Source organism: Ruditapes philippinarum, unplaced genomic scaffold, assembly GCF_026571515.1.
Source record: "Ruditapes philippinarum isolate M1 unplaced genomic scaffold, ASM2657151v2 ctg1172_1_1_1_1, whole genome shotgun sequence".
Taxonomy (NCBI): domain Eukaryota; kingdom Metazoa; phylum Mollusca; class Bivalvia; order Venerida; family Veneridae; genus Ruditapes; species Ruditapes philippinarum.
In genome coordinates this window covers 106,589-132,175 of record NW_026851938.1, presented here as the reverse complement: position 1 = coordinate 132,175, position 25,587 = coordinate 106,589, and the positions used below count along the sequence as shown (strand labels likewise).

Genomic DNA, 25,587 nt, shown 5'->3' with positions numbered 1-25,587 from the left:
CAAACATTTGTGATGTAAATGTACCAGCTGTTCAAATTTAAATGCCTCTTCTATCATATATAGCTCATTTATTTGTCCAGAATCAAAGTCAATAAAATTCGTGGACACACATTTATATAAAACAACGTGTTGTATCATAAACTGGACTGCGATGACTAAAATAAAAAAATATTTCGTTCAAATCTTTCCAAAATTAGATTTTAATTTACATATATAGATTGGAATTTCACTGGATGATATATGTTAATTTTCTGAAATAAACGATTATTATGCGAACACTATGATATATTTCGATTGAAGAACGTAGATTTCTTGTTTCTAAATATCGAAAGAATTATATCATTGTAACCATATATCCAGGGTTGGATTTCGGTAGAATTTTGATGTCATAGGATACCTTGGAGGACATTTAATATTTGTAACCTTTCGGGTGTTACATTGGTATTTTTAACATTTTGCTATATACTGTCTAGCATATATTGCATGTCTTCATCATGAGCTTATATCTTATGGGAATAGAAAGTACTTATCTACTTATGATATTGATTCTGGCTACAAAAGGAATTACTGATGTTGTATACAAGATGTTTTATACAAAACAGACTCATTTATGTTAATATGTTTACAATAAGTCTTGTAGTGTTTTTTTTAAATTATAATTCGTTTGACTACATGTATTAATGATATGAAATACTTAGGTCGACCGTTCCAAGTTCAAAGTTGAAATTCCTTTGATTTTTTTTTTCCTAACAAAAAATTGTGATAGGAAATAATGTTGAATCTGGATTAATGTTACGCTTATAACGGGTAAGTTCATTTTGTTGTTACATACCGTATATTATAAACGCTTGAATGTAAGAATCGCACGTGTGTTTGTGAAACACAAGTATGTATTTTCGTTATTACAGTTATAGTCTAATAAACATATGTATAACTGATAAATAGAGGATATTCATGTTTTTTCTATAAATACATGATTTATTTTCATCCATGTGGTTATGGGATAATATTTTCCTGAGTGGCGTAGCGCAGAGTGAAATTTAGGTAATTTTCATTGGCCACATGTGAATAATAATGCAGTATTTTATAGAAATTTGATTTTTGTTTATTATATAATTTTTATTTTTACATTAAATTTGAAGACTTTCCTTAAATTTTGGTTGTACTGGACGAATTTAAAAAGAAGTATGCCGGCAAGACCATGAAAATTGGAAAATATGTTTCACTGCAGTCAAAAATAAATTTTTACAGTGAAAATACGGAAAATGAAAATACGCATTTTATTCTATCAATATTTCTCAATATTTCATTTATAAGTATATAATAAAGATGTTTATTACTGAAATGAAAGTTCAGATTGCAAAATCAGCTAGCAAAATAATTACTCTGCATTTTCGTTGTTACGATTATTTATTATTATTCTTGGTGTACGTAGCCAACATTTCTACTGAAAATGCCTTGAAATAAAATGCCATAATAAATGGACCAAATTTTAGGAACAAGTCAGGCACAATTGTTATTGTTAAAATGTAAAAAAAAAAAGAAATATATACTTCAATAAAGGTAAGATATTGTTACGAACAACAGGTGTAAGGGGTAGTACACAATTGTGATGTATTGTATGGCTAATCATTTGCCCACACATCTCACAAAACACATTAGAAAATATTTAGTAGATTTTATATGTTTGTATTTGGCGCGCTCTAAAAATATTAACGTGTCTAAAACTTACATCCCGTCAAAAATAGGCTTCTGAGATGCCAGATGAGAGAGGCGTGTTTCTAGTCACAAATCTGATTTGTTCCAGTTGTTTTCCAATGATATTTTAGAATAGCGAATGGCTCGAATTCGAGGAACCCGTTCTCTTGACGAGTTACAATTAGAATTTTACTCCAAAATAGTCATGTGCAACATACAATATAATAAATGCTTACATGTCTAGCAGTGATAGCTTATTCCTTAACACATTTTTAAATATAAATATTCAAAATTACATACTGGATCTTAGATTGTTCTCTTACACCGTTTTCTAATAAATATTTCCAACAACAACAACAACAACAATGGCATCCTTGTAAAATCGGACAATTTATGTAGCTAATTATTGATGATGTAGGCAGATCTGTTTTTGATAATTTACAATACTTAGTTGTTTCACGAGATGTAATTATAGTATATGAAACGATTTATTACGGTGGTATGACAGTACCTGGGGTGACATCGAGGGATGTTTCTGCCATGAAAAGTCGAGGCCCTCAGGCCGAGACGATTTTTTTGCAGAAACATCCCGAGATATTATAACTGTTTTATCGCAATTTTATGCACTATTTTTTGTAATAGAAATCAGTAAAAAACAAGAACGTGTTTGTTAAACACAAATGCCCCCGGCTCAGATTCTTGTCAGTAGCAATATTTCAAAAAATGTTCACCCATTCACTAAGTAATGGACAGAAAAATTGCCAAAAAATTGTAAACGCAAGTTTTATAGCTTGACAAAGTAATGGCATTTTGTAAGTGTGAAAAATATAAGTTGCCAAGTCTTTGCTCTGACTTTTGAAGTTTGAAAAATATTCAACTTCATGCAGAAGTTAATCTTCCTACCCAAATATGAATATACATCTGTCAATGAATAAAGGCCGTATTCGAAAAAAAGTGTAAAATCTTTTTTTTAGGTACTGGTAACACTTGACCCAACTGACCCCTTACTCCAGCCAAAGGAAGAATACCCATGCAAGTTATCTTCGCTACCAATATTGAAATAACTCTGTCATAATATAAATTGTATGGGCAAAAGTGTAAAATCTATTTTTGACAGAGTGTCCTTGACCACTGAATATATACATCAAAAGGTATGAATACTATTGGCAAGTTATTTCCTAGAATATTAATATTCTGTCCTTAATAGGCTTTATGAGCAGAATGTTGTAAATCTATTTTTAGATGGTGACTTGACATTGTTACATTGACTGACATACTGCATCAAAGTTTCTGTTTCTATAGTTATAAATACATCATTCTGTCTTATAGATAAAGGTCAATACACTGTAAAATCTCTAGTTTTTAACATGGTGACCTCGTTGTTACATTGACCTCTGCCCAATTGACGCCTTACTAACCCAAAGAAAGGAAGTTTATTAAATAGCATCACTTACAATATAAAGGCCTATATGACCAAAAATGTTATATTTTATTTTTTTAACAGCAGTGAACTTGCCTTGACACCTGAGGACGGCGTTCTCCACAAAAATCGAGGAATCAAGGTATCACACTACTATTGAGATTATATTAAGAGAATTAAGGCAATTAGGAGAAAATTAGATCATCAACTTGCGTAACTAGGTTAAACAGACAAGGCCTATTTTCAAAGTGAAATATGGAATATATGGGAAAATGTGACACGTTATAGATTTACTTGGCATATCATGTACTTTGTATTGATAGTGTGTGGAAATTATAGCAATTAGTATAGATAGAACTTAGCCTTTTCACTTGCGTTTTAGGTTAAACCATATATTCATTTTCTAAGGCTGAAAAAGGGTAATTGGTAAATATGAAAGCAGGTTATGTACTTGCCAGATCATGTACGTATTGATATAGTTAAGTGAGTAAAACTTACGAAGCCATTTATTTCAGGTTAAGACTTAGAAAAATCCAAACCTTGCGTTCTAAGGTTAATCCTCGGTAGGACAGACGGAAGACGGACGGAACGGAAGGACGGGACGGACCGGTTTCAGATCATATATGCCCGGAGGGCATAAAATAATAACAAGAAATGTGAACGATCATATTCCTTTCAAGTACTTTGATCACATAAATTGGTTATTTTGTTGTAGAAGCTATGCCTATTTGGGTAAGGAGTGTTCAAATTATGGAAAAATAACAATAATGAAGACGTCGTTTGTTGATAAGATGTTTTTCAAGATATGAACATTTAAGGGCCTGTGACTGAACTTCTTTGATAGTGACACTAATCATAAGGGTCATCTATTGTATGACCAATACAGTCTGTAAAATTGACTTTGTGGTAAAAAGTTCTTTTGCAAGATAAATATGCGGAAACCATTCTGACTGATTTAAGGCCCAAGGAATTTGACTTTGATTAGTGACCACAAAAGCAATAAGGATCACACTGGTTATGACATCACTATGTGAAATATGAAGACTTTGTAATAATCAATCTTTACAAGATAATGAGCTGAAATATATATATTCAAAGACCAGTTACCTTGAACATGTGACTGGTGACCAAAATCATAGTGGTCATCTCTTGTTATACAAATCAATAATGTGAAATATAAGACTTTGTGATATATAGTAGCAAGATAAGTATGGCAGAAATCTATATATCCAGGTCCTGTGACCTTGATTGATTAGTGACAGCGAAATCAATAAGGGTCATCGTACTAGTTATTAATTAATGGCAAGTATGTTGAAATGATGCAGACATTTGTGAATGAATAATTTTTCAAGATATTCAGGCAAGAAACATTTTGACATTTAAGCCCTGTGACCTTGATCTTTGACCTAGTGACCTAAAAATCAATAAGAGTCATCTACTAGCTCTGACAAATCAATATTTGAAATATGAATAGTTTGTTATGAATTCTTTTCAAGATAATCAGCGGAAACCATTCTAACATTTAAAGCCCATGTGACCTTGACCTTTGACTTTGTGACCCCAAAATCAATAGGAGACATCCACTAGTTATAACTAATCAATATGTGAAATACGAAGACTTTGTGATAAATGTTTTCAAGATAATCAGCGGAAACCATGTGGTCTACCGACGGACAGACCGACAGACCGACATTAGCAAAACAATATACCCCCTCTTCTTCGAAGGGGGCATAAAACGTATTTTGTGCATTTCCCTCTCTTGTGCCCTTTCACTTTTATTTCAAATGGGAACCCCATATTAAATGAACCAATATCAGCTAATACTGTCTAAGGGATCTCACAGCTAGCTAAATGTCAGTGATCGCAGCCGTTTAAAGTTGTTTTCGCTGTTTTCAAAACAAAGTAATTTAACAATTAACTCTGAAACCACAAGAGATACCAACAAGAAACTTTGTAGGCAGATAGAAATATCATTGAGAAGGATTAAAAGTGCAAAAGAATCGTAACTCTGCCCTGCCTAATTTTAGAGTTATTGCAGTTTGTTAAGTTTTACATTATGAACTTGGCACGGGACATTACTCTGAAATCACAAGAGGTATCACCAAGAAAAGGTACATTGATCTCATTGAGAAGATGTGGTTTGCAAAAAAAACGTAACTCTGCATTGCCTAATTTTGGTGTTATTGCCCTTTGTTCATTTCTACGCTGTGAACTTTGTCCGGGACATAACTCTGAAACTAAAAGAGATATATCAAGTGTTTATCTGGTCAAAACGTTGAGGAGCCATCACCGTTGCACAGCTTCTTTTTTTGTATTTTAAAATTGTGTTTACCAATGCCTTTTTGTCCTATTCCTATTGAGCTCTATATAAACTCAACCTACTATATTAGGTGCACAATCAACTGTTATTATAATTTGAGTTTTTCCTATATGAATCAAGTGACATAACTGCACTATTTTAATTTATTTTCAAATCCTGAATGGAAGTGTGGTTAGAAAAAACAACGAAAAAGCTCAAAGCCATGCGATAACGTTATTTATGCATATTGCAACAGCTGCAACTGTGTCTATAAGATGTCCCCATTGATTAGATTTTATCTTAAATTAGGTATCTGTTATAAGAGTTTGATTCTAACTGAACAAAACAGAACAGAACATTTTTATTTATTTTTTTTTAATATAGTTGTACAATTTTAGTTTAACCGCAAGCGGGCCAGAAGCACCGCGCACAGGGACTGTTTTTAACTATAAGGATGGTGAACGATGTGGGGTGGTTATCACACATTTATGAACCAAACACGATCAAATGTGTGTAAAATTAAACCAAGTATATAAATGACACATAGGTTTGTGGGTAACAGTAAAAATATCATCCCGAGGAAAATACTGTTACCCGAGGCGTTATTATTTACAATATTCATTCCTAATTTATATACATGTACATATGCAATGATCACACCGTATTACCGGCGGCAGTGATGGCAGATCACTGGCAGTGATGGGCAGATATCTGAAAATTACCAGATTCGTACAGGTAGGTTATAAATTATGGTTGGTTTAATTATATTACACAATACGGCCCATTATCCATTAGCTATAAAACTATTGGTCCATTGAAAGGAGATAACTGTAAGGTAATTTTGGACTCGTTTTTTCCTGTTTTCAGACTTTTTGAGCAGGTTAAAAAGTGAAAGCCTTGAAAAAATTCCGTGAAAATGTCTGTTTTCTGTTAAAAAACTATCTCAAGTTTTAAGTAAATGGAGGATTCTCTGTTATAATTAAGACGTTATGCCATTGGGGTCACGCAGGCCAATATCTACCCCGTGAAGGTCTGTTTCTTGAAGATTATACAGAGCTCATTTTGTCCGGTGAAGAAAAAATTTCTGGCGTTGTAGGGCAGATCCATATTTATAATCTTGGCGTCGATTTGGAGAAATAATGAGGTGGCTAAACATTTGACGAAAATTAAGTTCATCTTTAATCATCCTCTTTTCTTTGCGTCCTTTAGTCAGATTGAGAGTTAAATATGCAATTATCTAATATTTTCCTCAAGATAGAAAAAGTTATTCCATTCCCATGAGCATTTGTGAAAAAATGGCTGTTTTATTGAAAGGTCTCGTTAAAGTTCAAGTTGCTATAAAAATATACAAATGCCTTCAATATAATCAATCTTGGCACAATAGTTGACTGGACATTGCTTTAGTTAAAATGTCAGTCTGAAATTTCCTGTTATACTAAGCAACTAGGGGGACATCTCAAAATTGCAATTTTGCGGTTGATATTTTTCATAAAATTTGATTTCAAAGTTGCTGCACCATCCTCAGATGGATGAGATAAAGTCAGGTGTATCAGTAATTGAGTTAATGCACGATTACAAAAGTATTTATAGAGGTGCACGGGATGCAGCTAATTTTTAGATACCACTAAAACAGTTTCATAAAGTTCCTCTACTAATGTGAAGTGAATGGGTAGAGCATTACTAACGACCACCTTCTTCAATCACACAAATAACGAAAGGGACGGCATCTGTCATCCCTTGAATGGCAACTCCTGGGAACACTGAATGATAATCTTGGATAGTATGAGGGTGGGGGCCATTATGATAGTAAAACTGACGGGCAAACGGACGAAAAGTGTCACATATATTTTAACCACATTTTCGCTTACAACCATATGTGTTAAGGGGCTAATAATTAAAGGTCATTATATTCTCACAAACTTATGAAGAAAAAGTAAAAGGAAGGGGTCGCGGGGTGACAAAGGCGTAGAACGGCAGATATACTCATGGTAAATTGAGGTTAAACAGAAAATGATGAAAAAAGACTGAAATTAAAACAAAACGCGTATTATTACCACTGTTAAAATATGGTCACAATAATATTGAAAGAACCAAAATATGTTAATATTATTAGGAAATTTTTTGACTTTTTATTCATAATAGCTAAGGTAATGTTGCACTGGATACGAAAAAGTATATTAGGCACAATGCAGTTACACAAATACAAAAAGCTATGATTTAGGTACCACACAAGACTCTAAATACACAATTCTACTTTCAATAGCAAAAAAGGAAGAATGATAATCCGCATTATTTTCATTATTAATAAATCGAAGCTGTATAGTTGCAACTAGTCTGTAGTCATAGTCAGTTACAATGGGCTACAACACTGATATCAATGTATCTAAGGTTAGAAGCGAAACTACACATTTTTCATGAATAAAAACGCACTATGTATTATTAACAGGCAAAAGTATATCTTGCTGTAAAAGTGGAATATTCTATTTGCTAGCATTTATGCAAAATAGTTTTCTCGAGGTTAAATGTTCACGCTTCTCATCGACAACATATACACATAGAGAATCTTAACATTAAAAGTAGGCGAGATTCTCATTATTTAATATTGATTAGTAATAAAAAGGGAAATTTATTATACATCGCCACGCACTGCATCAAGTGTATCATAAAATACTATGTTAAATAGATAAATAATAGGAGATACATTTATTGACAGATAATAACATAAAAAATTTTATCTCAATATATATAATCAGTTATTTCGGAAATAATAACGACTAACGTGGATTCATATTCTATAAATAATTATCTGATTTTGTAAAAGCGTTGTTAGTTTGCCTTGAAATTAACTTTATCAATGGCTAAAATAATTACAACAAGTTCATAATTACATACGTTGTCCATTTAACTATACATTATATTTTTCATCTCATATTATTAAGTTACTATCAATGAAGAATTCAAACGATCACAGATTGAATGAATATACATATCAGACACAGGATCAAAATCAAATACCACAGAATCACATACAAAAAGAGAGAAACTGATTTATGTTGATTTATAGATGTATATAATATCTTTATATCTCTTTTTTGCTTTCATTCAATATGACATAAGCAACATGCATGAAATTAGAAATGAAAGTTTTTTCAATGTTGATCACTTCTCTTATTTATAGGAATTTTTTGATCTGTTAAATCATCATTTTTGTTATGTATGCATGTTGTAAAAGCTTTTTTCGATGCCAACGAACGCATTAAATAACTTTTCTATCTTGAGAAATATAGAAATGATAGTTTACAGTCTATTCCGACTAAGCGACGGCAAGAAAGAGGAATTGATAAAGATTGAACTTGATTTTTCTGTCGATGTTTCAGAACTTTCGTGGTTTTCTGGCATCGCGGAGACAGCATTTTATATGTTCTGTAAAACGGCAGCTTTTTTTCCTTCGATCCGGACAAGATTGAGCGTTGTAAAACTTTCAAGAAAAAGATCGACGGGGTTAAGTATTTGGGATTGCGTGCCTATGGATGAAGTCTATTTGTACAGGAAATCCTGGCATTCGTTAAAACTTGTTAGATATTTTGACAGAAAGACATTATTCACGGATTTTTTCCAGGTTTCACTTTTAACCTGCTCAATAAGACTTAACAGGAAAAGAACGAGTGAAATTATTACGTATTTCCATTCATGAACAATAGTTTTATAAATGATATGGACCGTATTTGATGGTAATTAATTACAAAATTTTATAATAATGTTCGATGGTAATTTTCAGATATCTATCATACTGGAGTAGATCTGCATACTGTCGCGGTAATACCGGTGTGATGATTGAATAAACATGTTCTTAACAAAAAGATCAGACTTCAGGAAAGACAGAAATAAAATTCAAAACACAAACAGTATTTAGCAGGTAATGATGTCACCCTTTATATTTAACTCGATTGCCATTATAGTAATTACATATATGACAGCTGGTCTGTTTGTTCTTAGTATTCATTATTATTATTGGTATTATATATTCTGTATTTATGTTAGTATAGTGGTGTATTGTAGGGTGAACTTGTTCCTTTCTGTTGTTGTTGTTGATTTATATTTTTATTATTTATTTGTTGTTGTTCTTATGTATCGAATTTTATTCTGGCTTAATTTTGGTTGTGTTGATATCTGCGATGGTTTTATTTATTAATTATTGTTTTTCTGTTTGGGTTGGTGTGTTATTATAAGATCTGTTTATAAAATGAGCGCTAACGACTGTAATAACGGTTATACAAATTGGGTTTCTCATGTTAAGAGGATGTTAGATAATTACGGATTCTCTCACATGTATTTGAGAACCCTAGTTCTGTAAATGTTAACGCATTTATTTATGAATTTAAATGTAGATTGATAGATACTTTTAAGCAAGAATGGTATGGAAATATTAACACAAACTCTGTCTTGAATATGTATAGAATATTTAAAACTACACTTGAATATGAAATATACTTAGATTTATTACCAAGGAAATTACGCACTTATTTGGTTAAACTTAGAATTTCTTTACATCCATTGAGAATACAAACAGGGAGATTTACTCGTAATAATTTACCAAGAAACGAAAGATATTGCTTATGTTGTAACACAAGAGATATTGAAGATGAATTCCACTTTATTTGTATATGTAATTGCTATTCTCAAATAAGAAAGAAATATATCAAACGTTTTTATTTGTCAATCCATCTGTTTTTAAATTTCATGATTTGCTTACTTCTTCAAATAAAAACGATATTGTTAATTTATGCAAATATATGAAAGAGGTATTTGTTATTCGAAATTCATTTATAAATAATATGACCAGATGCGCTGTAGTATACTTATTACCTTACTGTCTTTGTTATACATGTATGTAGTATATGTGAATATATGCTAAAGTGCATTTGATTAATTTTTTGTAATATGTTCTAGATTTGTGACATGTTTAACATTGATGTTTATGTATTAAGATGATATACTTATGTATAAGTCTAATAAAATGTCTGTTCTGTTCTGTTCTTAACAGGATCGGTCACTGTCACACCAAAGCGCTGAGACATGTACCAAGTTTGAAAAGACTATCTCATACCTAACTAGTAATTGACCGGAAGGTGTTTCCTATTTTAGCAACAGTAATGTTGACTCTAGACAGTTCAACAGTAACCATAGCAAGGTCTCCATATAAGCGTGCTATATACCAATACAACCCTAACTACAATGTCTTATTCTAACTATAGCTATTGATCGAAAATAATGTTTCTTTTTTTAGTAACAGTGACATTAATCTTAACCCAAAAGCAGTCCCAAACAGGGTTTCCACATAGGCTTACTATATACATAGTTTGAAAAGATGATCTCATTCCAAACTCTAGTAACTGACCAGGAACCATTTTTCTATTTTCAGTAAAAAGACCTTGACATTGACAGGGGTTCAAAAGCTATCCCTAGCAAAGTCTTCACATCTTCAAATGAGCTTGATATACGCTACGTTTCATAGAATTATCTTTTTCAAACTAAGTGTTGACCGGAAACCGATTGTTTATTTTTCAGTAATACATTGTTTGTAGTTTCACTTTAAGAGTCTAACAAGGAGTGGTCTGAGTTACTTACTAAGAAATGTTACATTCCAGAAAGTAACTTGCATACCAAAATCACTCAACTTGCAAAACCAGTTCAATCACCCATAACAAAAGGACAAAAGACAAACATGAACACATAACACCACAAAAGATTTGGTCTGGCCTTTAAGGGAAATTACTACAACGTATTTAATATAAAAAGAGAACTTGGCTTATTAGTTATCGTGACCCTTGGAGACCCAAAAGCAATCCTAAATGAGGTCTTCACATTAGCTTGCTCGCATCAAGTTTCATTTAATATTTCTATTTCAAACTTATTGACCAACCATCATGTTAACTTGTCGAATCATCGTGATGACATGTGAAAACAGCATGTTAACTTGTCGAATCATCGTGATGACATGTGAAAACAACATGTTAACTTGTCGAATCATCGTGATGACACGTGAAAACATGTTAACTTGTCGAATCATCGTGATGACATGTGAAAACAGCATGTTAACTTGTCGAATCATCGTGATGACACGTGAAAACAACATGTTAACTTGCCGAATCATCGTGATGACATGTGAAAACAGCATGTTTATTGTCGAATTATCGTGATGTCCGCACGTGCAAAGCACATGTTAACCTGTCAAAGTATCATGATGACATGTGCAAACAGCATGTTAACTTGTCGAATTGTCGTGATTATACTTGACAAGTTAGCACCATAATGAGGGCATGAAAAGAAAAGTGATGCACTGTCGGCGTATTCAAGGGTAGGGCGGATAAAAGACATATACATTCTTTCCAAGCTCGAGCGATTGAGGATAAATTACAATGATCTCATGATGCCAACTCTCTGCCAAGCTTTTCGCTGTATTATAGAGATATGAGTATCCCATTTTAAAAACATTTTCGGAAGTGGTGACTTTGTACGTTGAACTACTTTTATTTACATGGTAAAATGGTGGCCTTTATGTCCCACATTTGTGGCAAAAAAGAAATATGTTTCTTATACAGTAGAAAAAAGAATAATAGTGATATTCAAACTTGTTTGCAGCTGTTAGAGTTTTGCTTTTTTTCCCGCTTATAACCGGGGAGAATTGCGTTTTCGTATTTGTATTCTACGTACGAGACCTCTGATTCGAAGTATACCGGAAGTGTTGATATTGAGCAGATCTGTTTTAATCAGTTCCGCTCAGTTTCTTAATTTAAACATAATGAGATATGAACTTTAGTGATATTGAGACTTATAAAATAACTTATTAATTATACCCATACATGGTTTACATATACAGTAGGCAATAGGCAGAAGCTTTTACTTTGTTTTACTTAATAAATATAATTTATGAGGAATTAACAATATCTTGACTATAATTCCCCCAATTGATGCCTCTTAAAGTCTGTATTGTGTTAACGTTATTTACACAGACACTCTAGAAGCTGTTGTATATTGTTTAAATATTTATTTTCCGTGATGTTTAGATAATAAATATTTGATCGATTTACATTATTCATTTGAACAAGCATGAAACACGTTTATGGTGTTTGTCTTATATCAAATGTCATATATATGATATCGCGACAGCTTGATTTCCCAAGAATTCAATATGTAAATGTTACAAGGTCAAACACAGAAAGTATCGGTTCCATGAGCAAAATGGTCTAACATACAAAAAAATGAAATATTATCAATGAACGATATATACACAACCGACGCGAGTGAGACATAAATATATATAACTTAACCTTGGTGAAAATATTTCTTACCACAGCGTCATAACCAAAATATAATTCAAGATAAATTAAAATAGAATAAACATAAAAATCTCAGTATGTTATTAAACTATATAATGTAACATATATGTGTGAAAGACAATATTGATATACATTATATAAATACACAACTCTATTACTCAATTAAGTAACAGTGTATAGTTTAAAAAAAATTACACCATTAACCAATCCAGATAAAAAAAGGGTAAAAAAATGTCTTATCCTTAACAATTACCATATTATTTTTCGTTTCTTGAAAGCATTATATGTGAAAGTTCAAATCCGCTTCCGTCTCTCATTAAGTAACGCTTCGCCAATATTTTGATCATATATATCTATGTCTATGTTCATCTTATAACGTGCATTCTGTGATATAATGATACTCGTCTTCTAAGACGTTACAAAAGTAACATAATCTTTCATATACTTATATAGTCGCCGGTCTTGACAATCGATTTGTTTCTATTTGCAGTCTATGTGACGAAACTCTTACTTCTACTGAAGATTGACAAAATTTTCTATTCGTAGAGAATTCTAAGGTCGAAACGTAAGATTAAAATTGTTGGATAAAACTATAGTGGCTGATTTGTGCCGTTCGTGTTTTCACCCCGCGACCCTGCTAAGCGAAAAGTCGAGAATTAACAAGTTAAAATTGCAGGGGCGCGGTGCGAAAACGTGTTAATAAGCGGCAGCGCGGGGCTTAGTTTAATATAAAAAAGCTTTGAACCGCCCTCCCGCTAATGAGCGTGTTTTCGCTCTACCCCTTCACTTATCAGCGTGTTTTCCCCCCCCCCCCCCCATTTTAACTTGTAAATTAAATTTTCGATTTACCGCTATTAAACTTTGCCCCGCACTCCCGCTAATTAGCGTGTTTTCGCTCGGCGCCTCCGTCATTTTAACTTGTTAATTTTCGACTTTTCGCTTGGCGGGATCACAGGACGAAAACACGAATGGCACAAATCAGCCACCATATAAAACGAAGCTTATTAGAGTTCTAAGTATATTGTATATTTCTTAATTATATTTTGCATATCGTTCTGTTTGAAGTGTCCAAAAATTCAGATTTCATATTTTAGGATTTTGGACCTCAGTAGAGTTAAGGTAAACCCTAATATTATTAATTAATTTGTAACACAAGTTCTCTCTAACTACATACAATAAAACTTTACAAAGTTGACAAATAAAGCAAAAAGTTGTTTCCCTTGAATTTAATTATTTTTACTCAAACTACAATGTAGTAAACACAAAAAAATCATCTACCGTATATTTGACCGATTCGATATACAAAATATATTTCTAGCCCAAATGCTCAATCTATTGTTAAGGATTATGTATGTTTTGTGATTGTATTGTTGTACTGTGTGATTACCATGATGATGAAGTTAAAGCTTTAAGCCTCGGTCTCACTTACTCCCGGCAGAGCCCAGGACCATCCCGGTAAGTTACTATTGTTCCAGAATAGTAATTCATGATGATTTTCTGAAAAATCCTTGTGCCATACTGGATAGAAGGGAAATGGGAAGGCTTGTTCCCGGTCGTACCCCGGTCGTTCCCGGATCACCCCGGACGTCTACCGGGGCTCTGCCGGGGCTCTGCCGGGATGTAAGTGAGACTGTAGCTTAAGCTAACAACCGGGGTACATCCGTAACTCTGCCGGCAACGTCCTGGATGATCCGGGATGATCCGGGAACATCCGGCATTCGACCCCGGATGGAATAAAATATTTAATAGCACCGGGGTGGTCCGGGATGATCCGGGAAGGTATAGCTTTGCCGGCATCATCCTTAGCTCTGCCGGGAACGACCGGGGTGATACCGGGAAAGCACCGTAGCTCTGCCGGCACAAACCGGGGATGATCCGGGGTATGATATAGCCGGTAGAGCTACGGTAGAGCTACGGTAGAGCCCCGGTATATGCCGGCAGAGCCCCGGTAACTACAGGCAGAGCCCCGGAGGATAAAGGTAGAGCTACGGTTGATCCCGGTAGAGCCCCGGCAAAGCCCGGATCATTTCAAAAAAAATAAGGACAATTTGTGATGATTGAACTTGTTTGTATTAAAAGCCTTCCCATTTCCCTTCTATCCAGTATGGCATAAGGATTTTTCAGAAAATCATCATGAATTACTATTTTGGAACAATAGATATTATATTAAATAAAAATTATGTATCAAAGTTATCATTTTCGGGCGTTTTCAATCCACCGGGATTCTACCGGGGCTCTGCCTGGATCGTCCTGGGCTCTGCCGGGGCTCTGCCTGGATCGACCGGGGCTCTGCCTGGGTCAACCGGGGCTCTTCCGGCGTCATCCGGGAACGACCGGGGAAGCACCGGCATGAACCGTAGCTTCACCTGGGCTCTGCCTGGATGATCCGGAGCGCATCCTGGGTGGTTAGTAGGGAACTACCGTAGTGCTGCCGGGGTAAGTGTGACCGCAACAATAATTTCATCCCGGATCGTCCCGGATCATCCCGGTAACTTACCGGGATGGTCCTGGGCTCTGCCGGGAGTAAGTGAGACCGAGGCTTTATGAGGGTCCATCCGCCCTTATGGGCACAAAATGCAGCTTTCGCTGTCGAGTACGGACCCCAAACATGTCATCCGTCATGTCCTTAAAGAGTTTATTTTGAAGCACAAAGTGGTGATAATTTACCTCCATGCAATTTCCACGGAGTATTAGCCAAAGATATGAATTTTGAGCCAAAAGTATGTCACTGTACGGCGGTCAATGAGAACCTAAATGTACAGTAACCTGTGACAATAGGAAAGGTAAGCCCTAAAAGGGCTGTTTGTGCCAGGAAAAGGCCTGCCGTTCAAGCCGCCTAACTGTGCTAGGGGCTCACGCACCCTAGCACACCGTCCTCGTCGACCTAAGCGCCTACTTTGTAGGGCCACTCCCATCGGCAATAGTCAGGACACCGGCAGCTGGTCCGCAGCACAAGTTTTGATCTTTTTTGTCGTCCCCAGTCTTCAAATCTTCTGCCGATGTCCTGTGTCTTCTCAGCGACGTGCACGCTCCGAGGGGAAGTGAGAAGTGGCACACTTGCATAAAAAATTATATATGTATGTAAATATGCAAATAAAACAATTTTCAAACATCGAAGAATATGTAAAATGTGTATTGCAAATATTTGTGCACATTATATTTAATAAAAAAAATATTTGCATTCATTTCTTATTGGAAAATTTGACTTAGAATTTATAGAAAATAATTTAATAATTACCTACCTTTATTTACATGAAATGTTAATTTATAAATAATGCTTATTGGAACTTACAATATTGACAAATCTTAATTTGAGCATCATTTTTATGAAATAAAACCATGAAAAAAAATGTGTAAGACAGGATCTTTAAGTACATGCGTAAAATGTTTACACAGGCAATACACATTTTGACATATTTTAATGTGTTAATTCTTTTTGTCAAAAGTCCTTGAACATTCAACGAAGCACATTAGATGTTGACACTAGAGTTCATTGGGCCAATCTGGGCTAGAGTTTATTGTTAGTTTATGGGAATTTCCGTTCTCATCTCTCAGATAAACTACGACATCACACCCGCCTAACGCACGTGAAACACGTGCAGCTCCTTTGCGTTGTGATATGTGTATTTTAGCTAGCGGATGAAGTGATATATATATGAATTCAATTTATAAATACTGGAATTTCCATATTCACTATGTTTGCCGGGTAAGTGCTCAACATTTCCATTGCCAGTTATACTGTGTGTTGTTAGATTTCCACTATTTTTCACAGGATTTATCAAATTTGAGATTTTCATCTTGGGACATTGTCACTTTTGCGAGCAGATGTGGGCATATTTACTGTTGGCAGAGTTCTGAGGTGGGGGGGGGCATATTCATTATTGGTTCACTGAGTTCGTCATCTACATGTGTTGATAAACTACGGGGGACAAACGTTGGGGAGAGCTATTAAAGCGAACATTTGTATTAGTGTTATTATTATGCATAAAAAGATAAAGCATTCATAGATTTGTTCTGTTCTACTTGGTAGTCTGGCATTGGTCCCGTTCTCACTAGGCTCGGAAAACGGTAAATTGTCGTCTGCTAGAATGTGTATTGTTCGAGGTGGGCGCCAACACATGCATTCATTCTGGAAACTAATCGTGCAAAACATGACTATCAACAAGGTAAACATTTTTGTTTACTTTTGAGTTACGGTTGAGTGACCTGTGCTGATTGAATCCGGGATTTATTTTGGGATAATTAAGACAGACAGACAGACAGACAGACAGACAGACAGACAGACATTTTATTTCAATCAAAAAAGGCTTATAAGCCCGTGATGACATAATACAGCATATTTACAAGATAACGAACCGTGCATATGTTAAAATAAAAACATTATCACAATATAATTATGACTTTACAGGAGAAGGTCATAATAACAACTTATTCGTAAGAGCGTAGAATAATGCAAATATTAATTTATGTTTGTCTTACACTCACGTACTTCTTATCTGTTAAAAATGATTGTATGAATTAAATGCTCTGTTCTGGAAACGTTTAGCTGCTACCCAAAAATAATATAGGCCCGTATTCAGAATCGATACTTACACTCACACTCAATGAGTAAATCCTATATAATTGCCTAACGGTTAAGACAGTCCTCACCTTTCAGTAAAGTGGTATTCAGATTATAAAGTAAATGTCGAGTAAACTCAGGAAAGTTGAGAATCTGTGAGATTAGAAGGGGGCTACCTTGAGGTGTCCTCAATAATATGATACTGAATACCACTTAGTTTTGAGTATTGATTTTGAATTAGTTTTTTCCCCATATATATTTTAGTGCATCAAATACGCGAACTGACAGTATTTTAGAAAATAAATTTTGAAAAACAGATACCTAGGAATAGAGATGATCCCATTAAATTTATGTCAGAAGTTGAATTTTATCAAAAAAATTGATTTCTTAAGGGGTGTACCCAGTGTGATACAAGTAGAAGCGTGTATTCAGCTCGCGGGATACCAGTACTTTTGCCAAAAAGAAATTAATTTATATGATTTCAAATTGGAAAATTCGTGAATTTCCTTATATCCTTGAAAATGACTGTTCCTGTGTTTGTCATTGTGACCGTCGATGATTCTGGACTCAAGTCCTCGGATGATTTGTCGTATGCGTCTAAATATAGGCATATGTATAACAGTAAGATTCAAGTTATATCACACTGTTTGAATTTTGGGATTGACATAGAATTCCCAATCTATATATATTTGAAGATATTTCAAAGAAAAATGACAGAAAATATCTTCCTGGCGTCATGAATAACCATGGCATAACGTAAGCGTTGACATCTGAGTATTTTAATTAAAAACAACAATCAAAATGCATATAGCAAAACAATATCTTGAACATTTGTTTAGCATGATTTATGTAAATACACTTTACTAAACGAGTATGGTGTTTCAATAATTAGATTCAGTTTGTAACTTTAATAACAGCTGATAAATGATTTACCGCTTCAGTCGATAGGTATTCCAGCATCACAATCAAAATAGGTTGTTTGTTTGTTGTTGTTGTTGTTGTTTTTTTTTTTGGGGGGGGTTTGGGGGGGGAGGGGGGTTATGTACAAAATATTATTGAATTTGATTCAAGAACTTAAAAGATTAGGATTATATATTTGCAAATACCAACGTCAAAGATTTAAATAAAACAGTCTTGTTAAAAGCACGTTATGCCGCTTGCTATTTTTATTCTTTTAAAAAATAATTAAAAACTATTTCAAGTTGCACTGAACGTGCAGTAATGTGTTATGATGGTAAAAAATGTAAACAATGGAGTGTATCTTGACTTCCATATAAAATGATAATGCAATATGATTATACACTGTGCAAAAGTTGAAATTTTGAGAAATAAAATTGATATAATTTCTGAGGCATAATGGGCCTTTAAAATGTCATAAGATGATTAAAAAAAGGGAATCACAATTGTGCAATGCAAAAAAAAATCATTGACATAAGAGATTGCATGCTACTTTCAAAATAAAGTTAACGCTATTGAAATGTATTTCTTTTTTCAGTTCTGAATGTCTGTCATAAGCCTTTCACTACTTTCTGCAGCTTCTTTTTTGTCCTGTCTCTCAGGTTTTCCAACATTATTTTGCTATTTTGGAATTTACTACTTTAAAATTATTAAATTCTCTTTTTCCTCATGCTTTTATTTTATCGAACATATATTTAAAATCGTTTTTTCTTTTAAATAAAGATTTTTAATAATTAATTCTTTAACAAAATTGTTCCACTTCGGTGAAATACACTCTTTTAAACGACGTTAGTTACACTTTTTCAATGTAAATTGAGTGATGTTATGCAATAAAACCGATCGGTCAACTTCACGAGAGGTAAGGTTGAGTAAACAAAACGAATACCACTTTGCACATTGTGAGTTACTTACCGTAAGTCTACTCCAGCGTTACTTGAGGCGACCTTTCGTGAGTTTGAGTCGAGATTGAGATTAAGTATCGTTTCTGAATACGGGCCATAGTTTACCATGAAATAAATCTATGAAGTAGTGTCACAACAAACATAATTAATGTTAACTACATTACATAAATCATTAAAATAATTATGTTTATCTACATATCTTACCTCACTATTGAGCCAAGATACATAGATTATATTATATATAGATTCCTATTATGCTAATAATCCCATATTAAGTCAATACACACACAGATCTTCTCTAAACCTGCCCACTCTAATCTTTATGTGATAACTATATATCCGTTATTTATGATTGATTTATTTATTGATTGTTTCTCAGACACCAGTCCACTGAAGGTTGATTGCTTCTAATAAAAGGTGGTCTGTCTGGTGAAAATGTATACCACGTTTTGAGTATGTCTTTATTAGGAAATTGTCCTGTGCATGTGCAAAGAGGGTACCGTTTAAGTAGATTTTGCCGAAAAGGGTTACACACCGTGGATACAACCCATCAGAATAGTACAATTATACACTATTCCCTATACATGTATATACATGATGTTATAAAAATTATAACAAATATATAATAATTTTTTAATTTACACATTCTATTATAACATTTGTATAATGATTTTATACGCCCGAAAAAATGTCGTGTGTATATTTTTATGCACCTGATCGTCCGTCCGTCTGTCTGTCTGTCCGTCTGTTAGTAGGTTTTTATGTTAACCATAATGAGACAATGTGCAGCACGTCAAGTTATAATGATTTGATGTCAATTGTGTGTCTGCTCTATATCTTTTAAACCGAAATTAAATCAATTGGCAGAAATATTAATTGGTAGATGGTAGGTCTCACACAATTTACATGTACACAGATTTATATGGTTTCGTGCATAGCATAGATATTTAGCATGCGATATCACTTTGTTGGCTTTATAAAAGTAGAATTATCAGTTTTGTACAAAAATAATAAACATAAGATGGGTGTTTGTGTGAGCATATATTAATATATCTTGTAAGTATTCATATGACAATAGCATAGTTCCTTTGGCATTGTATTAGTATAGATCTTGATATTGAAATGTAATTAATTGGTCTCATCTCTAATAGAAAAAAGATATTTTTTATTACTTAAATTTTGATCACTTAAAATAGATTTGCATTCGGGCGTATTTTGCCAGGCCTGTTGGGTGCTCTTGTTACATAGTTACATTGATTATAATTATGACATGGGCATCATTTCTTGTGCTGCATAATTCAAGACCTATTCTAATCAGTTTAGTAGTTGATTAGGAAATATAAATCAATTGTGAGTGCAGTTTTAGAATATCGGTATCAGGGATAAAATATGGTTTCTGGGAACAGTTCCAAATGGTATTCTGGTACCTCGGGGCAACAGTTTTGATTGTTCCACAAACACCCATGAAATAACTGTATAGCAAAAGTTAGTTCAACTTATTAAATAAAAGTCAGCATCTCTAACATTAGGTTCAATAATCGACGACTACTGTAGATATAATACTTGTTCGGTTTATTAATGATTTATTTTGCTTTGACTTACAGCTTATACAACTAAAAGGTAATTATTTAATTCCAAAGGATTGAACAACCTTTAAATGAATTTCTAGCACGGGTGCTACAATCATATATGACCTTGACATAACCCTGCTAGTAGTACTGCTCAGTTTTATACAACCTTGACATAAACATCTTCCAATTTTAGACTCATACCAAATGTCGATCTATTTGTACACCCACGCGAGGGGTAAAATATAAAATCATAGGATGATATTATACAAATAACAGTGTAGCATTGTTTGTCACACTTTACCACCGACATGTCATCCTGTTCTGTATCCACCCCTGAACACATGGCTGTCTTTATGTCAACCTCAGAACTGGTTTAATACCACAAGGTTCAGCCCAGGGGTAATATGCCAGTTTAAGGGCATATTCAATAAATGTTTAATCGTAACTCTCTGATGCAATGATACATTTACTTGTGAGTGCCTGACCGGTTCTGTAATCGAGGGTTATAGATTAAAAAAATAGAGCATTTGTCCACTTTAATTTTCATCAACTTGTTAGTAAACTCTATCACATGTCTGTTATTCCAGTACATGAACATAAATTGTGGTTTGTAGGCCAAGGGCGGCAAAGATTCGGGAAACATAATTTATAATGTGTCATATATATGTATGTGCGTGTATGGATGTTTGTATTATCATCATACATTAAAAGTTATTGAAAACCTTTTAATTACAATATTCAGTTGATACGTAAAGCTATTTCAATGATAGAACATTTACAAATATTTCCAATCAACAACTTTGGATTCCGGTGTAAACGGAAGTGAATGTTGTCCGTTCATCAACAAACATTACATATCTCGTGAATAATCAGTCTAGGGGAAAGAACTAGTATAATACCAACTACGGAGACATGTACGAGTTATCTGCGTGATATTTATCAGAAAACTAAAAAGGCCTATATATAGGTTCATTATTTCATTGATTTGTATATCGAGGTATAAACCATTTCATGATGCATAGATATGGCATTTGAGACAGGCAAACTCACATGACGTATAATAAAACCATGTACAACGTTGACCTTATATTCAGCACAAATACAACATTGACATGAACTTTCTTTGCAATCAAATAAATGTTGACATGAACTTTCTTTTGCATGTATGCTTCAGTCACATACAATATTGACATGATTCAATCAAATACAACCTTGACATAAACTTTCTATAGAACGCATTTTGAATTCATATATAACCTTGACATGAACTTTCTATCACGCATGCTCCAAATATAAATAATCTTGACATGAACTTTCTATAGCACGCATGCTTCATTCATATACAACATTGACATTAATTTTGTTTAGCACGCATTTTGAATTCAAATACAACCTTGAATTAAACTTTCTATCATGCATGGTCCAATTATATATAACCTTGACCTTATTTTTGAATAGCACGCATTTTGCATTCATATACACCTTTGACATGAACTTTTTATCATGCATGCTTCAATCATAAACATTCTTGACATTAATATTGTATAGCACGCATTTAACATTTATATACAACATTGACATGAATTTTCTATCGCGCATGGTCAAAACATACATTATATTACCTTGACATAAACTTTCTTGCACGCATTTTGCATTCATATACAACCTTTTTTATCATGCATCGTCCAATCATATATAACCTTGACATTTCTTGCACGCATGTTTATCTTTGACGGCAAGTCATTGATTCCTCTAGAATTAAAATTGCAATAATTTGACGGATCTCCATGGAGAGTCTACAGGTCAATATTCATCATAAGAATAATTAATAAGTGTACATTATAGGATAAACATTTTCGTGGAAAATCCTCATTCTAGTTGAAAGTCCAATCATTTTATTTCATGCTTTAAGTAATTATCTAGTATTAATTATCTGTCGGCATATTGATTTATTTTCTGGCAAAATCATCATCATTTCCATGAGATATGTATTGTCTAATTGCTTTTTTATTCCACAATTGAAACATTAGTCTGAGTGAATGTTTTCTTCTTCTATTTTATATCCAGTCGTTTTACCAGTTCACGAGTTCTTATTATGGATCACTGGAATAATTTGACAGGATTTAAATTATCTGTGTAGGTAAAGGACACCCGGAATATTATTCTAAGTTTCACGTTCTTGTTTTGTTCTCTTTTTTAAGCTTTAAAATATGTAACATAGTTGATAGATATTTTTCTTAACAGAATAGCAGTGTTTACAATATTCGGCACATAATATTATCAGATGGTATATTAAACATAACACATTAAAATAATTAAATACATGGTCATACATTGGGGGTGTCGCAATTATTTATGAATTTGTTTTAGTTTAAAAGTGATAAACGTAAAATGTTTTACACGTTTTTACATGCACTAAATAACAAAGGATATCATTTGTTACATAATTATGCTTGTCACAAACATGTGATCTTGTGCATTTTACTACAACAAGATTGATAATAATATGAGAATATCAGTTTACCAGTTTGGCATTGAACTTTAGGTTTGAGCGGATAGTTTTACAAATGGTTTATGTTAGATTTCGTGATATAGTCTTTATGAATAATAAATGTGTACCTTCTATACGTTGAAAAAACACACATCTATTTGGTGTAAAATATCAAGTCGTGGTGGTGAATAGCTGATCATTGATTGATTTAATACCAGTGGAAACATTCCTAATTAGAGGCAATATTGTTAATAGTCTGTATAATCTTTGGTTATATGCTGTTGAAAATTATATAAGTGTCGGAAAGCTTACATAATTCATGTAAATATATCGCTTTGTTTTTATGTTGAAGAATAAATGGATATTTGATAAACATGTAAGTATATTACTTCCATCTATGACGTTATTAAACAGCATATTTCCTTTATCTTTGCCTTAAGTTAGAAAGTATGTTTGTATCTTTTTTACTGCTTTTTTTTTTAAATTAAAACAAAAACAAAAAAGTTTTACTTTTATGTGCATAACTTCATTAGAATTTAATAAAAAATCAGAGCTTATATAGTTATTTTATTATTCGACATAAAAAAAAAATAGATTTTATTCTATATAATATAAATTGAAGTATAAAGATATAAATACAAATGATAGACTTTATTAAAGTGCATTAGCAATAGGCGACATGTTATAAATAAGAAATGCTATGATAAAAAAATCGTATAAGTTTATCAGTTTTTAGTTCCTCTAAAATTACAGAGATATATGTCAGGTACTAAGATATAAACTAAGTCACGACCAAAAAAAAAAAAAAAAAAAAAGTAAAAAAAAAAAGTGTCAAACATATATTTCTAGCGTTACTGTGACTCACTAGAAAATAAGATTGTCAGTGGTATTTATTCAAGTTAAAAACAGTGGTAGCAGTCAATACATAACTGTGTTTTTCTTCTTCTTTTTCTAATACAGACTCAATGATTTTTGTCTAGTATTATATTTATCTCAGATTATTAAATATGTAATGATTTAAGCACCAATTAAATGTCAGTTACTCACTATGGAGACGAATTTTTATAAGACACTTTGTCTAATCCTGTGTTTTTTAAGGAATATTTAAAATGCTTTGTGTATATTGTAAATTTTAACATGTATATATATATTCTGAGAAATAAAATATGTTAAAACTTAAGATAGTGGTAGAAGAAATTAGGGATTTGTGGTTAGAAACTTATGAGCTCCTATCATTATTCCATAGAAGACAGTGACTTTGTAACGAATCACAGCAGACGACACACAAACATTGTCTGATGATTATAAAAGTAAGATGATTTATTAATGTGCATATAAAAAAATTCACATTTTTTTATGTGGTAAATCTGTTTACGTCATAATTGATTAATAATTGTGTTATTTATGGCCGATTCAGACATATTTTGAAGACGTACTTGATCCTTTATCACTGATATTGTCACGTAACATACTTTTTTTATAACCACATTTGTATCTATAAGCGCCATTTGGTCGTAACATAATAAGTAATCAGTTTTAAGTTTAGGTTAACGTTTATTAGTACGTATTTACAAAATTTAATTGGTCAGGCGCGACCAATTTAATTTTGTAAATACGTACTAATAAATTTCAACCAGCTTAGTGTTTTAAATTATTTCTAAAAACAGTTGATTTACTAGACTGATTATCATTTTGCCGATTTACCAAAGTCAATGTGTTACGATTTATTTGTAATACTGCAATCTTATTGAACAAAAATAATTTCAAACACTGATAAAAAAACAGGATCAAATGATCCTGATTTTAATTTCATTGCTTTACGAATTTAAATTGATCGTATTCTGTTAAAATTGAAAACAAAGTGTAAAAAAGGTTAATTTGAAATGAAACAACCCTTTTTGGAATATAATTGACATTAACGAAATAGATACAAAAATAAACCAGATCAAAATATGGATCAATTTTAAGATCAGGATAAATATTTGGATAAACTGTAAATAACCCATATCTTGTAAAATAATGTTAAATTTATTCTAAAATTTCATAAGCATGCTATTTCAAGTCTAATTTTATCAAGTTAATGTTTAATATTTTATCATGGAGACTATTTTAGTTTTTAAATTTGATCCTGATCTTTTAAGTTCATATGAAACACGTCACATTTCACAGTTGTTCTGAGCGGACATTTCTGCAAATTTTGCGTGCATGTAGATCTTTATAACATTATGAACATTCCAAATTCAATAATTATGGTGGCTGATTTGTGCCATTCGTGTTTTCGCTCCGCGCCCCCGCCATTTTAATTTGTTAATTCTCGACTTTTCGCTTGGCGGGGTCGCGGGACGAAA

General features: G+C 32.9%; 1 protein-coding gene across 2 annotated transcripts in view; it reads left to right on the top strand.

Annotated features, from left to right (window-relative positions):
- The first annotated feature begins 594 nt into the window (after positions 1–594).
- Positions 595–25,587, top strand: part of LOC132743592 (uncharacterized) — a 50,752-nt gene continuing 25,759 nt past the window's right edge. The window contains exon 1 of one of the 2 annotated variants that reach the window (XM_060732147.1): positions 595–807. The gene's annotated coding sequence lies outside the window, so the exon portion shown is untranslated. Of the gene's footprint in view, positions 808–23,236; positions 23,616–25,587 lie in introns of those variants that run through there. The other variant, XM_060732132.1, reaches the window with a different exon arrangement.